Raw genomic sequence first — 15757 nt, forward strand, 5'->3', positions numbered from 1 at the left:
TATCTTAGGAGCTGCTTTCAGGTTCCCTTTTGGGAGCTCATTTAAGCTTAAAAAGGAAATCTGGTTTCCTACGCCACAGTGAGAAAAGCCAAATGAAGCTGTTAGAGGTGGGCCCAGAGGCATCAAGAAGTATTTGAGTACAGGAAGCAGAAGAATAAAATGTAAATACTCTTTCTATATTGTTTAAAAAGAAACAGATACCTTTTAGAAATCTCTTTATCAAAAAAAAAAAGAAAAAATAAAAAAAAGAAAAAAAGAAATCTCTTTATCTAGAGCACCTGGGTGGCTCAGTGGTTGAGCATCTGCCTTTGGCTCAGGTCGCGACCCCAGGGTCCTGGGATCGAGTCCCTGCAGGGAGCCTGCTTCTCCCTCTGCCTATGTCTCTGCCTCTCTCTGTGTCTCTCATGAATAAATAAAAATCTTTAATAAAAAAAAAAGAAACTTCTTTATCTAAAATGGTCAAAATGTAAAATGTTTATGCTTTTTCTTATTTATCAGCTAACTGGAAAATAAATTTATATGGAGTACCACTTGCTCTGATGCTGTCAAGTGGTTGAGGGCTTAGCTACAGGAGCTGGGACATGGTAACACAGTTAACTGGTATCCAACACTACTCTGAAAGTACTGGCTCATAGGTAGCACAATAGACTTTAAATTCTAATATTTTAACCACTTTTGAAATAGGAAAGAGGAGCACCTGAGTTGAGTGGCTCATTTGGTTATAACAGCATCTGCCTTCGGCTCGGGTCATGATCCTGGGGTCCTGGGATCACGCCCCCACTACCACCACCAGTTGGGCGCCCTGCTCAGCGAGGAGTCTACCTCTCCTCCTTTCACTCTTGCTCTCTCTCAATAAATAAATAAAATCTTAAAAAAAAAAAAAGGAAACAGGAAAGAGTTTTGGTGTTTTGTTTTGTTTTTTTGAGAGAGAGAGAGCACACACAGGCACCTGCATGAGCTGTGGGGGAGAAGCATAGGAAGACTCCCTACTGAGTCTGATAAGCAGACTCCCTACTGAGCAGGGATCCTGATGCAGAGCTCCATCACAGGATACTGAGATCATGACCTGATCCCAAGGCAAAGGGTCAACTGACTGAGCCAGTCAGGTGCTGGCAGGAAAGAAAGTTTTGTAAGCCCTGACATTAATGAAATAGGACCCTTCATATTTAGATGATTCCTGTGATCTGGTGAGCTGTACACGTTAGACACCAGATATTTAATTTTTTCCCCCCTGTGATGATAAATGCTTTGATTTTTCCCTTTCTAGTTTCCCCTCCTCCTCCTTAATATCTCTCTTAATTTATTAAAGGAAGTTCACCTCAAGTTAAAGTTTGATTTATTGACTGTGTTATAAAGTAGCGAGATAGTAAAAATGTTTCTAGTGGAATTTTTGCTTAAAACAATCGTATAATGTTCAGGAAAAAAAGGGTTGTCTTCCTCTTGAAAGTAAATGATCTGTAGGTTCTTGGCTCCTTTTGTTTCTGAAGTGATCTCATCTACAATTCAGTAATGAAGTCTGTAGTCCCTAAAACCTTTCTTTCCTCCAGTTGTGTTACAGCATAGTTTTTGTAACAACTTGTGAATCAGGTCCATGTGAACAGGCCTCTGAGTCTTAAGAGAGCAGTGAGCACCTCTCTAGCAGTCATTTTCATCTGGAGTCTGTACGGTAATTGAGATTACCCGTTACTAACCTAGCGAGGTGTATGGGATTTTAATGTTTGCTGGGTGGCTCTGACTTTGAGGGATCTACTAAAGCTAATTTACCTCTGGAGGCAGCATGGTCTAAGGAAAGTGGCCAGATAGTTATCTGGGCTGTATCATATGTTCCTGCAGATTCTAGTGTTTTGGTGAATCGGAACAATTACATTAGTTTTCATCTGTTAAAGGAAACTGATAAAACTGAAGTTACTTCAGTTTGTAATAAGTCCAGCCCCCTGGCGATAACCTCCTTTTGACATGGGTCTGCTGATACTCCTTTTGCTACTTGGTTTTTTGAGTTCTTTATGTTCGCATGTCTTTGTCCCTGCACATCCTGAGGCCTTTCAACCTAAACAAAAGTTGCTCTTGTGTCAGTAGTGCTGGTTTCCTTGGATACCAGCTGAATTTGGAATATGGGAGAGTATTAACAGTTTAAAAACCATATGTTGATTTTTTTAAAGTTTTTTTTCATATGTTGATTTCTGCTATTGTTGTAGCTCCTGTGCATCATGTCATGTCAGCCTTTTGAAGATTGATGCAGTTGTCTAGTCAGAAGAGATAGAAAAGGGTGCTTGTAGCTTTTACAGGAATTTTGAAAGGTGAAAAGGGAGCTTAGCTTAGGGCCAGCATATGAGCCTGTCCAACTCTCCTTGGTGCAGGGTGTACCCAAGGTACTTTCTCAAATACTTATTAAGTGTATATCTCTTTACTGTTTTTTTGTTTTTTTTTTTTAAGATTTTATTTATTCATGAGAGACACAGAGGGGCAGAGACATAGGCGGAGGGAGAAGCAGGCTCCATGCAGGGAGACCGATATGGGACTCGATCCCAGGACCTCAGCATCATGACCTGAGCTGAAGACAGGTGCTCAACCGCTGAGCCACCCAGGGGTCCTTCTTTAGTGTTTTTTTTTTTTTTTAGCACAAATATCTGAAGTTCCTTATGCTTTTCCCCAGTATTTCCATGAAAACCAAAACAATTACACCAATATAGAAATGCCTCAGAGTATTAGATGAAAATTGGACTTAAAAAATATATAATATATGGACATTATTTTGAGTATTTCAGTCACATCTGTTCCTTTTTAAAAATTAGTTTTACTGGGATGCCTGGGTGGCTCAGTGGTTGAGCATCTGCCTTCGGCCCAGGGTGTGATCCTGGAGACCTAGGATCGAGTCCCACATCAGGCTCCCTACATTGGAGCCTGCTTCTTCTCCCTCTGCCTGTGTCTCTGCCTCTCTCTGTCTCTCTGTCTCTCTCGCTCTCTCTCTCTAGAATAAGTAAATCTTTTTTAAAAAATAAGTAAATTTTAAAAATAATAGTTTTATCAATTTTTTTCAGAGATAAATTGACTTTTTTTTTACTTGTTTTTGACTAAAATAAATAGACTTTTTCCCTAATTGGTTAAAAACGAGTATGTGTTTTTAATCAATTAGGGGATTACATACCTTCCTCATCTTGTTGTCCTTTATCTTTACCGTGCTCTGAGTACAGCATGACATCATTGGCATCCTTATTGGAAATCTTCTTTGTGTGGTATCTAGCAAAATTGGCAGAGTAAATCGTAGCTTCAGGTGGGTCAGAAAATGGCCTGTGCACTGGGTTCTGTGGGGTCTTGGCCTCCACGTTACAGTCATCACTGTGGGGCTAAGTGCAGGGTGAAGGAAGAGGTCTTTGCATTTCATTCTTTTGTGAGGAAGTTTAGAGGAACCCCGGACCTCATGGGCTTTAGAGAAAGTGGTCAAGTTCTTTCTAGTTCTGGAGTCCCTGGTAACTTTAGGAACCAAAATTTTAATGTTTATTGAATAGTATGATGTCAGTGTATAGTAATCTTAAAGCTATGTTAAAATGTACTTCTTGTGTCTCCAAACATCCTGCCTCCTTTTGTGACTACATCCTTCTCTTGGCCAAAATAAAAAGCTAACTAGAGTTTCAATATTCAATATCCTTCTCTGGCAGATGTTTTCTGGCAAAGGCCTTCCTGCGTTTATGAATTCTCTCTCAAGAAGCAAGGGAACACCTGCAGGAAGTGAATCAAGATGCAGAACACAAGAATAATCACCTGCTTTAAAAAAAAAATAAAAGTACTGTTGAAAAAGATCATTTCTCTTTATTTGTTACTAGGTGTAAAATTTTAATAGTTAATGCAAAATTCTGTAATCATTGAATCATTAGTGATTAATGTTTGAAAAAGCTCTCTCAATCAAGTATGTGATGTATTAATAATGCCTTATCTATGGTTTGTAGTTATTTTAAATAGCATGAGCCTTGTCCCTGTAGTCAGTAGGGGGCAGTCTTGCTTTATTCATCCTCCATCTCAAAATGAACTTGGAATTAAGTATTTTAGTGTAAGATATGTATAATGCTGGCCATTTTAAAGGGGTTTTCTCAAAAGTTGAAACTTTTGTTATGACTGCATTTCTGCACATAATCCATACTTGCTGTTGAAATTAATCTAGAAATTTATTCATTTGTACTGTGAACACCTGGAAGCAAAATACATTTAAAGTGTGTTCAAGAATATGTTCTGAATTGGTAAATAACAAGCATTAATTTTTTATAGTCTGCATTCCAAATTTTGCAGTACCTTATTCTGTGTTATATACCTAAAAAATTGTAAAGGTGGTGTCACTGTATAAAATAAAAAGGGCAAGGACAAATCCAACTTAATTACTAAAATGCAATTCTTGACATTCTGTATGATTAGAATCCATACCCCTCCCCCCCCTTTTTTTAGGTCTCCTAATAGTTAGGCCAGGGGCTGGAGTAGGGAGGGAAATTAGGTACGAAGGTGCAAAGAAAGAATTAGTTTGGAACTTTTGAGATGATCCCTAACATACTGTAGTAGTACTACTTGCTTTTACAATGTGTTAGCAGAACCGATGAGTTATAAACGTAGAATGATGTGCTTTCTGCCAAGTGGTAATTCACCTTGGTTTGCTATGTTAAAACTGTAAATACAACAGAACATTAATAAACGTCTCTTGTGTAGCAACTTTTGCTGTAGATTAGTGTTTAATTTCTTGGTTTGCATTTGTTCATTGCCAGGGCAATTTTTTCTACTCCTTATTCATACAGATTCATGCAGAATCATTCACGAAGTACAAAAAATTGGTTTGAAGCCAGTTTTTTTTTCTTTTTCAGCACAAAAAGTTCCCTTCTCTTATACTCAGTACATTCCTAAAGATGCATGTGAAAATTGCTTCTGCAAAAGATAATGGATTAAATAAAGAGGAGTTTTAGAGATTTTAAATCATTCCAGAATTCCCAATTATGCTTCATTTTTTAGACATAATCTTAATTTATTTCCAGTATTTTCTGCATATTACTTGCCTTTGCTCTTTTTCTCATTCAAACACAGTCCATTGGTTTAGGTCCTATGAGCACCTGGCTGAGGTGAAAGATTACTTGTTCCTCCTGATTTCTATTCTTGTCCCAGTTGTGCTAAATTTAAAGACCAGTAATAGTCTGAATAAATTTGGACACATGCAACAGAAAATTATTTATATTATCTTACAGGACAAAATAGAAGGGCCCTAATAACATAAACTGAAACATTATAAACTCACTTTGTGTTTATTCTTTAGATTTGGTTTTGTATATTCAGAGAATGAAATACTTAGAATTCCTATTTCTACATATTTGGTGGTTCTTAAAGGCTTTCTCACATGTAAACCTATAGTCTGACATGCTAAGTACTTTGAAGGGTGATTTCTCCTTTTTTCTTTAAAATATTAGGAATAAAGATAATAAAAATAATTGGAATAGTGAAGTCTTCTCAGATGTGTAAAGTTGGTCTCATTTGTTAGCTGGAGTCCTTAACTATTATTTGGATGGAAATATTTATACTGTTATTTTTTCATTTTTCTCTCATTTTCTGTTTCCCTTTGGTAGGTTCATTAGTAAGAATAATTGTTTGTTTGAAAGGATATACTGAGGAACCACTGTTACTCGCTGAACATTACGGAATAAACTGGCCTTGATCCTGAGCTAAGGAACAACTAGGGCTTACCTATGACCACAGAGGCCCCTCACACCTCATGCCTGTTCATGTGGAATCATACAAGCTATGTTTAAAAGATTCTGTGTAGCAGTTTCTTTTTTCAGAAAATTAGATTGCTTTGTGTGGGAATAAGATGTTATTAAAACTTGTGAAAAATTAGAGTGAATATCTTTACTAACGAGAAAAATTAGAAGAGTGAATATCTTTACTAATGAGATCAATTTTGTTTTGGGTTTTAAAGAAGAATTTTAATGAAGTAAATGATTGTATTTTTAATTTTTTGTTCACTTTCTTGTTAATGTAAGTTATCTCACTTGGGCTATGGCCCACCATGAGACATTGGTAGCACCTAGGAAGTGTCTTTTGACCTTCACTATATTCTTAAACTAGAATATATTCCACTTAGTTATAAATTGCTTAAAGGAAGAAAGAACTACTGAAAGGGAGTTTCAGGGCTAATAAAAGTGATAATTCAGTTTAAGTAGTTGCTGAGGTGGCAAGATTCTGAGGTCAGAATCAACAAAAATGTACCCCACAAAATGGAGTGTTTTTAGCTTTGAATCCAACCATATTATCTCTTCTCTATGTCCAACCTTGACAGTTAACATGGTAGATACTGGAAAAGCACTTGACCCCGATTCCATTAAATATTGATAATCAAATTTTAACTTCAAACATGCCAAGACTAGACACAGAACTGTACATTTATGTAAAGTATGTGGGAATATTTTGTGAACAAGGACCTGGGATCCCTGTGTACTATGTGAATCTAGTTCTTGGTGAAATCCTAATGATGAACACCGGTAAGTCATATGTAGAATGTATTCTAGTAATTTTCAGAATCTTCTCTTGTTTTTCAGCTATTTAGAAATATACCAGGAACTCCCGAAGGGGAGAGAAGGTTTAGGTTGACAGTAAAAGGTTTTCAGGAGGAAAAGAGTTGCAGAAACTGATTTTGTATCCTCTGATACTAAAAAAAAAAAAAAAAAACCTTTTTGACAAGCCAGTTCACTGTCTCACCTACAACTTGATGGAAAGACCTGCTCTTAACAGAAATCTGAATGGAAAGCTATCCTCCCAGGACAGTTTCCCTATCTGTAAGTTTGAAATACCATCTAATGCATGGCATCTTGATCCCCTCAACCCTCCAGTTATTCTCAGAATTTGAAACTTGTAGAATGTATTATTCAAGTTTTCATTCAATACCTGTTTCTACTTAAAAGTCTTTCTTGGGGATCTCTGGGTGGCTCAGTGGTTTAGCACCTGCCTTTGGCCCAGGGCGCGATCCAGATCAGAGTCCCACATCGGGGCTCCCTGCAGGGAGCCTGCTTCTCCCTCTGCCTGTGTCTCTGCCTCTCTCTGTGTGTCTCTCATGAATAAATAAATAAAATCTTTAAAAAAAAGTCTTTCTTCACAAACATTGTTTTCTTAGTTTTTTTTTTTTAATTTTTATTTATTTATGATAGGCACACAGTGAGAGAGAGAGAGGCAGAGACATAGGCAGAGGGAGAAGCAGGCTCCATGCAGGGAGCCCGACGTGGGATTTGATCCCGGATCCCCAGGATCGCGCCCTGGGCCAAAGGCAGGCGCCAAACCGCTGTGCCACCCAGGGATCCCTGTTTTCTTAGTTTTGACGGCTTTAAGGTCAAGTAGTAAATTAGTAAGATGTAAACTTAAATGCACATCTGTTACACCTGAATATAGAATATGTGAAACAGAATTCTCTTGCATTTTGCAGAATTTCATCCAGGTCAGAAACTGAGAAGCATTTATGTAAAATAGCTCTCCCAACCCTGCTGTGTGTTGTTCAACGTGCTCTAAAAGGGATTAGTTTTTACTATTTATATGGAAAATGAAACATTTCACAAACTTTTCCCTTTCCGTATGTGATTGCTGGTTTTAGACAACAAAAATCAGAAAAGTGGTGTCCTTCAAGTCTTAACAAAGATTAGTGCAGAGGCTCTGAGAAGACAGTATTCATTGTTATTCATTGTTTGGGAAGTTCAAGAGCGGTATGGTATATACAGCCTGGGAAACAAGAAAATGGGTCAAAAACCTATGAGAAATCTCAACTAGGAAATGTGATTTCCTGACACAAAGCATTATCAACTAAACTACAACAAAGGAAGTGCTGCCTTCTGACCATGAAACAGACTGACTCTTTTCTGAAATTCATCCAGAGCCACAGTGATTTTCCACCTTGCAGAGTTAGGGTTTGCATTCATGTCCCCTACTGAGAGCTGCTTCCCCCATTTAAGCCAGTTACTTCCTGAGCCAAGTAGAGGATTGGAGCAACCTATTATCATAACTTGGCTAGAGTTACACTTGATGAAACATCCTTCTTTTGCACAACAGAAATGCCTAAAATGTCCCTTTATGTGAAGTTTTAGAATTTTGCCCTCTGCTTTCTGATTTTACGTCTTTATTTTGAAGAGACATTTCATAGGCTGTATTTGGCAGGCGCTAGGTTTAGACATCATTCTGGTCGTTTGAGCACATTCATTCTCTGAGTATCAACTTTAAGGATTTTTACAGCAATGATTTATTTCCAGTTCACATTTTAACTGGATTTGCAGATAATAAATTAGTAAGTGAGCCACTTGGTATATTGGATCAGTATCTTCACAAACCCTTTTATTGCTACATCATTTGGTACTATGTAGTTTTTAAAAAGTGGAGACTGGTAGCCTAAAGAAAATTAGTCCATGTTTTTCTAGGTTTGACTCTCAAACTCTGGATCTGTGTTTCCATCATGTGTAGGAGAAAAACCTTTTTGGGGGGTTATATATATTTTCCCTGAGGCTATATGTGTGAAATGGGTTTTAATCTGTATGTAGGTGTCCCACCTGTATTTGGTTTTAAGCCCTTCTGTGATTTAGCAGTTCCCAAGATGTAGCATTGAAACAAAACTTTGTTTTTCTAACATCCATTTTGTAGAATTATAAATAGTCAAACTTGGTTCCTGCAGCAGTTCCTCGGAGCTTCTAAATAAGGGTAATGGGTAAGTTCTCGTCACTAGTCTTCACTTTCCGTGGAAGTTTGGATACAAGAAATTTGCAGAGTTGTATATTTACATTTAAAATGAAGAGGTGATTTTTTTTTTTCCATTAGAGTATTTTCAGGGCATTGTTTGCTGGGTAAAATTAAGAATTATTTTGTCTTCAAAACAGGTCTGTAGGTCTTCTCAAAGCTCATGGCTACCATACTTCTTTAGAGCAGGACTATGGGAACGAGTGTGTTTGCAGAGCAACAGGGAAAGGCCATAGGGAAATTAATTTCTAAATATTTGACTAAGAATGAGTGGCCTCTTCCTTGGAGGTCTTTAAAAATAGAGTGGATCCTCATCTGTTTGAAATGGTTTAAGGATAAAGGGAAAGGAATGGATTAACAGGCCCCTTGAAATCCCCAAGAGCTCTAGAGGTTTGTACGTGGCCCACATCAGTGACAGATGCAACGGTAAGTTCGGCAGATGTCACATCTGCCGCTCCCAGGCCGTGCTCATTTTAATGTGATGATCTTATGGGAGCATTGTCCTGAATAGTCTGCAAGAGGCAAAGGAATGTGTCAACCTCTGGTAAACCTCATTTGGGAGGCTTATTACCTACTACTACATTTATTTTAAGATCCAGTGATCAAAAAAAGTCACACTTCACTCAGAATTCCAAAATGAGTAAACAAAAAAAGCACCCTCTAGTTTCTGAAGCTGTTTTCAAACCTCTGTATATTCTGAAGGAATCTTGTTTAGGTGGCATTAGCTAATGTTACCTTTCTGAATCCTGCCCCTAAGGGACCACTGGAGGAAGAAAGAAAGCAGATTAGGTGGGTAAGGAGGTCCCTAGAGGAAATGAAGTCTGATTTGTTAAGAAAGGACTGATGGAAGAGGGTGGCAAATCAGTTCCTTTTGTCCTTTGGTCCTGCTTTAATCCTTTAGACTCACAGGATAAAATTGCTAGCTAATTTGCTAGGAGCCCCCTATAAAAGAAGATTGGCCTAAATTGAAGAATAAACTTAAAGAGTGACTAAGGATTTTTTTAAATTCCTCCTTTATTCAGGTCACTTTTTTTTTTTTTTTTTTACATATGATTATGTCTTCAAGTGGTTGGATACCCTTCTTGAGAGGTTTTCTTTACAAAAAAGAAGAAAGGCCCTGAAATTCCAGACTCTTTCCCCCCTCACTGTAGTCTTCTTTTTAAGAGTGTGATGAACTAAATTCACTAGGCTGTAGTTTACATTTAAAAAAAAAAAGACTAATGTGTTTTATGGTGGCATTTTTATGCAGGTGACTCATTGGTAGAAGTATATTGACCATTTTAAAGTGCAATCTGATCTTACAGGGGGAGACAATTTAAATGTCAGAGAATTTAAGTTACAGACACTGTACTTAGGACAAATTATTGTGTTTGCATCTTGGTGCCAATCTCAATCATTTCCTCATTAGGTACTTTTTTTTTCAAGTAATACCTATCCATCCAAAAACAGTATACTAAAAATTGTCATTAAAACATATCAAGTTTTAATAGCAAGCCGTGGATACTTTTACTGCCTTTTATTTATTGCCAAGTGTATTTTATTAGAAGGAAAGGTAAATAAATGTGTTCGGCAGAAAATATGTAGTGTAAGTCAGTCCCAGTAGCAGTTATTATTTTTTAACTAGATGGTGAAGCATTTACACACTTAGTTTATTAGTGACCTTCCCATAAAATTTTTAGGAACACAAGGCCAAACAGAGGTCATAAGTTTCTGTAAGCTGGCCCTCTGCTTTGGGTGACATGAGAGAGCTGAAGAGAAGCCAAGACACCCTCCCTGCGTCTTCACTTTCCAAGCAGCCTTGGCTTCACCTCCGTCTACAGTGTTCTCTTACCCTCTCAGAGAATGATGGATGAAATTCAGATAGTCACCTGTGTCTGAAGTAATAAAGCTGCATTTGGAAAGAAGAATTCTACTTTTATATTCCATAAATACTTGTGCCCTTACTTTTTTGTTGTAAACCACTTTACTGAGATATGATGGACATACAAAAAGCTGTACATATTTAATGTATGCAACTTGTGTTTGGAGAGGGGTCATTCAGATGCCGTAAACATCCGCTACTTCCAGAAGTTTCTTCCTGCCCGACTATTATTTTAATCTATATCTAAATATATCCAACATCTCCCAAAGATTCTTCTTGCCCTCATCATCATCATCATCATCATCTTTTGGTTTTGGAGTGAGGATTTTTGGTCTCGTTTTGTTTTTGGTGATAACACTTAACATAAGACCTTTTTTTAAATATATATTTTTAAGATTTTTATTTATTCATGAGAGAGAGACACACAGAGGCAGAGACACGGACAGAGGGAGAAGCAGGCTCCATGCAGGAAGCCCGATGTGGGACTTGATCCTAGGACTCCGGAATCACGCCCTGAGCCAAAGGCAGGCGCCCAACCACTGAGCCATCCAGGGATCCCAAGACTTCCCTTCTTCCCAAAATTTCAAGTGCACAATACAGTGTTGTTAACTCTGGGCACTATGCTGTATAATGGATTGCTAGGACTTACTCATCTTGCATAGCTGAACTGCTCTGGCTTCTTGGATATAGATGTTTTCAGGCTTCATTTGGTAAAAAGTTATTAACTGGGGCAGCCCAGGTGGCTCAGCGGTTTAGTGTCGCCTTCAGCCCTGCGTGTGATCCTGGAGTCCCGGGATCGAGTCCCACATCGGGCTCCCTGCATGGAGCCTGCTTCTCCCTCTGCCTGTGTCTCTGCCTCTCTCTCTCTCTCTCTCTGTCTCTCTGTCTCTCATGAATAAATAAAATCTTTAAAAAAGAAGTTATTAGCTGATTATGATGCGTATGACTGGCTGTCACATGTGCAAGTTCTGTAGAAGAGAGCCCCTAGCTGCTAGGAACTTCTGGTTGAGGGCAAGGGCTGGGCAGGACATAAGACAGTGCTTTCCTGTCCAGGAATCTCAATACATCATAAGTTTCTCTGCCTTACTTGTATAGTGGTGGAAGAAGTTTCCTATACTTTTCAATTACATTAACCTGCCTCTAGTTTTCTTTTTACAGTAGGGCATTAAAGATCTTCACAAAACCAAATGTTCTCCAAGGAAAGAGAGATTACTGCCACCGTGGAAGCCCTGATGCCCAAAGAACTGACAAGGATGGAGGGGTGAGGGGTGCATCTCAGAGGCCTGGAAAACCAGCTGCAAAGGGAGGTGCAGGCTTGAATCCACCGGGCCATGGCTTGAACCCTTACTCCCCATTTTCTAGCTGTGTAACCTGGGTCATTCGGTTGCCCTAGCCAAGCTTTTTTTTTCCTAACCTGCGTTCTGGAGTATTTTCTCAAGGAGCTCTTTCTAGATTTAAATGGGATAATGTAGTAAAATGCCTGGCAGCTCTGTACCCAGATACGGCACTGGAACCAAGAGCAGGACATGGAAAACCCAAACCTATAATTCAAACCAAGGGCATTCATTCTCTTCTCAGGGCCATGTGGCTTCCCTAAGTTCTGCTTTTCCTCACTCTTTCTTTCCTCAAGGCTGTCATTAGACCATCCCTGATAATTCAGACCACTCTTCCTCCTAAATTCCTGCTGCCCAGATGAGAATATGACTTAGCCTTGCTTTTCTGGTAATAACCATCATGTGTTTATGTAGGACGTTCTATTTGTATACATGTTCATTTGATCCTCACAGATTACCATAAAAGGGTGTTCTTTACCACCAAGCAACCAAAACCTCCCTCCTCCTGGCAAATAATCTTTCAACAGTCACGTCAAAACGCTCTATAAATCCAATAAACTCTGATTCTCATTTTCTTTCTTGAGTTCTACAGGCTGAGATTCTGGCCTCCTTTCTTCTTGGGCCATTTGTATTATATTTCAAGATTTCCCATTCATTATCTTTGTGTGGATTTGGGTCTTCAAAGTGTCCTTTGAACTTCTTATCCTTCTCCTTGTTTCTTTCTGCACTTGCCTTAAATTATTCTCTACTTTCCCCACTCTACATATTCTCTGCCTGCTTCCCTGCACCTCCCCCAACAAGCTTTCTAGTACTTCTTGGCTTTTTCCGGCCCTAGATTCCTACATATCTCTTTTCTACAACCATAGATAGGGCCATTTTCTCTGTAGCTATCTTCTGCCTCCTTTTCTCTGCATCTCGCCTGGGCCACAGCAACGCTAGTTGCTTTTTGCCTTCCTTGGCCCTCACTCCCCCCACCCCCCCACCCTACCTCCCCCACCTACCCCCCCACCCCCCCACCGCACCCCCCCCCCCCCCGCCGTGCCCCACATAACCAGACAGTCACAGGCTTTAATTTCCCTCCTGAACACCCCTGGGCAGCAGAGGTACAACCCGTCTTTTCCTCTTATTTGGGATTTGGGGAGCTTCTCACAGATGTGGCCCAGGTCACAATAACTATGGGCTCAACTCTCCTATCCCTTCTGTTTGAGTTTGGGTTATCACTAAATAGGAGACAATGAGATGTCCTCTGCTCACTGTTCTTCCTCATTTTGCAGGAACAGAAATGACTTCTGTGGGAATCTGTGGTGAGCTTTAGGTCCGTATGGAAAAGCACCTGATAGTTGGCTAGCCCCAATTTTCAGAATCCTGTCGATGTTTCTGAACTACCTCATAGGAAACACCTGCAAGCTTCTAATTGGAATTTTATCTTCTAAAAATACCTTTAACCATTAAAAAAATAATAAAACATCCTTACTCAAATGTGTCTTCAACCTGTGTAGATATTTATGCTTTCATTTGCAGACCTAAGTGGAGCAAGGATTAAAATTGAACTTATAAATGAACTGAATAAAAGCAACTATTTTATCTGCTTTATTGATTGGAGTATCAATAAGATTTTTTTTTAATTTTTATTTATTTATGACAGTCACACAGAGAGAGAGAGAGAGAGGCAGAGACATAGGCAGAGGGAAAAGCAGGCTCCATGCACCAGGAGCCCGACATGGGATTCGATCCCGGGTCTCCAGGATCGTGCCCTGGGCCAAAGGCAGGCGCCAAACCACGGCACCACCCAGGGATCATCAATAAGATTTTGTTTACAAAAAGGTTCTCTAGCTGAAAGAAAAGGTTGGAAAACCACTGCCCTAGATGAGCACCCCAGCTCATCTCTCACTTTGCCTGAAGCTGTTGGACCACAATACTGTTTTTTTTCTCCCTTGATTGTACAGGGGTTTCAGAAAACCTTGATTTTGCAAAAAAGAGCCAAAAAAAAAAAAAATCTAAAAGTCACCTCTATTCCACTACCCTCCCCCCACAAATCAACTGTTTTTTCTTTTTCAGTCTTGTTTTTGTATATTTATCACTTTGACATAGTGTATAGTTCTAGCCTAGTACAGTCCAGTGAGATGAAGTCACTTATTAAGCCATTCTGCTTATGTCATACATTAAATTTTTGCTGTCCTGAAGATTCTCTTGCCTTTTCCTGCTTTTCAACTAGGGTTTTTTTTTTTTTTGTTTTGTTTTGTTTTTTTTAAGATTTTATTTATTTACTCATGAGAGAGAAAGAGAGAGGCAGAGACACAGGCAGAGGGAGAAGCAGGCTCCACACAAGGAGCCCAATGCAGGACTCAATCCTGGATCCCGGGATCATGCCCTGAGCCAGAGGCAGACGCTCAACCACTGAGCCACCCAGGCGTCCCTTTCAACTAGTTCTAATGAATCCTACATGACAGTGTTTTTTAAGCCAGCTTCTAATACTTCTTTCCACTGTTCTGTTGCTAAGGAAAGTAACCAGGCTTTTGCAACAACTAAAATAAAGGCTTCCTATACACTTAATTGTCTTTCATTGATAGGGTGTCTAAAAGAGATCTAGTTCTCTGTACATCTGAAATTCACATCAAATCAAATTCTTTTTTTCCGGGGATTAAACTTACAGTAAATATGCATATTGTTGTGCCACAGGTGCCTACCACAGACACACAGTAACGGGTATCATGTATTGCGCATTTACCATGTGCAGAGTATGCTGCTTCATTCTTTATGCACATTACCTCATTTAATTGCCATCCTAAACCTTTGAGGTATAGTACTATTATCCTTATTTTTATTTTCTACTTTTAAAAAAGGAGACTCAGGGAGGTTAATGGACATGCCCCTTAGAGCTCCTAAGTAGGGAGGCTGAGACTAATTTGGTTTGTGCTGTCAGAGCATGAACTCCAAATGGTGATGTAAAACCTGCTCCTCAAAAAAACAAAACAAAACAAAACAAAACAAAACAAAAAACCTGCTCCTCTTGTGAGTGCACCTGCTTCTCTGTCCCCTCTTTTTATTTTCCTGCTCCTTTTTGATCCACTATTCCTTTCTTTTTCCCCAGGGCTCCTAGTCTGCCAACTTCCACTTTATTGGAGGTGGCAATGGAGGGATTCTGGCCTGGAGGCACAGAACATCCACCCTTCCACAGCTGCCTGAGATGTCCACTGATCCCCCCATGCTGACCTTGGCCTCAGCCTCCCCAGCTTGTAACAGAGACATTTTTATTCTCCCTTTAAGCCAATGAAGCAGGACTAGCTGAGGATATGAATCTTTCTAGCCATACCTCAAATGAAATGATTTTGCAGGCTCTTATAACAAGATCCAGGGGTCTTTTCTCTCTCCAATTAGGCAAAATGACATCTTGAGACAATATTTCATTACGAATTTCCTATCAATAGCTTACATTTATTCAGCATTTTTGTGTCAATGCTGCTATAGTGCTTGTCACGTATTACATCCTTTAATCCTACAAAAATTCAACAGATTTTACCTCCATTTTATACTGACTGAGCTGACTCAGGGAGGTCCAGTAACTTGGGTATTGTCACACAATAGATAGTGCAAGACACTCTTAACCACTATTTGATACTTCTTCCCCTTTCTTCTTCCCCCCTCCAAAGGTAATCCTTGTTCATTATGGAACTATTTCAATGTTGATTTTTAAAAATTTGCCTTCTGTCAATAGTGCTAAATCTGGAGTACTTTTTAACCTCTTAAAAGTGGCACTATTTGGGATCTCTGAGTGGTGCAGCAGTTTAGCGCCTGCCTTTGGCCCAGGGCATGATCCTGGAGTCCCGGGATC

At 39.2% G+C, this 15757-nt stretch overlaps 1 protein-coding gene across 3 annotated transcripts in view; it reads left to right on the plus strand.

Annotated features, from left to right (window-relative positions):
* The window catches only part of NDFIP1 (Nedd4 family interacting protein 1), a 52804-nt gene extending 48112 nt beyond the window's left edge, over positions 1-4692 (plus strand). For 2 of the 3 annotated variants that reach the window (XM_077897638.1, XM_077897639.1), the window contains exon 8: positions 3657-4692. The gene's annotated coding sequence lies outside the window, so the exon portion shown is untranslated. Of the gene's footprint in view, positions 1-8; positions 442-3656 lie in introns of those variants that run through there. The other variant, XM_077897637.1, reaches the window with a different exon arrangement.
* The last annotated feature ends 11065 nt before the right edge of the window (positions 4693-15757 follow it).

This window comes from Canis aureus, chromosome 5, assembly GCF_053574225.1.
Source record: "Canis aureus isolate CA01 chromosome 5, VMU_Caureus_v.1.0, whole genome shotgun sequence".
Classification (NCBI taxonomy): Eukaryota; Metazoa; Chordata; class Mammalia; order Carnivora; family Canidae; genus Canis; species Canis aureus.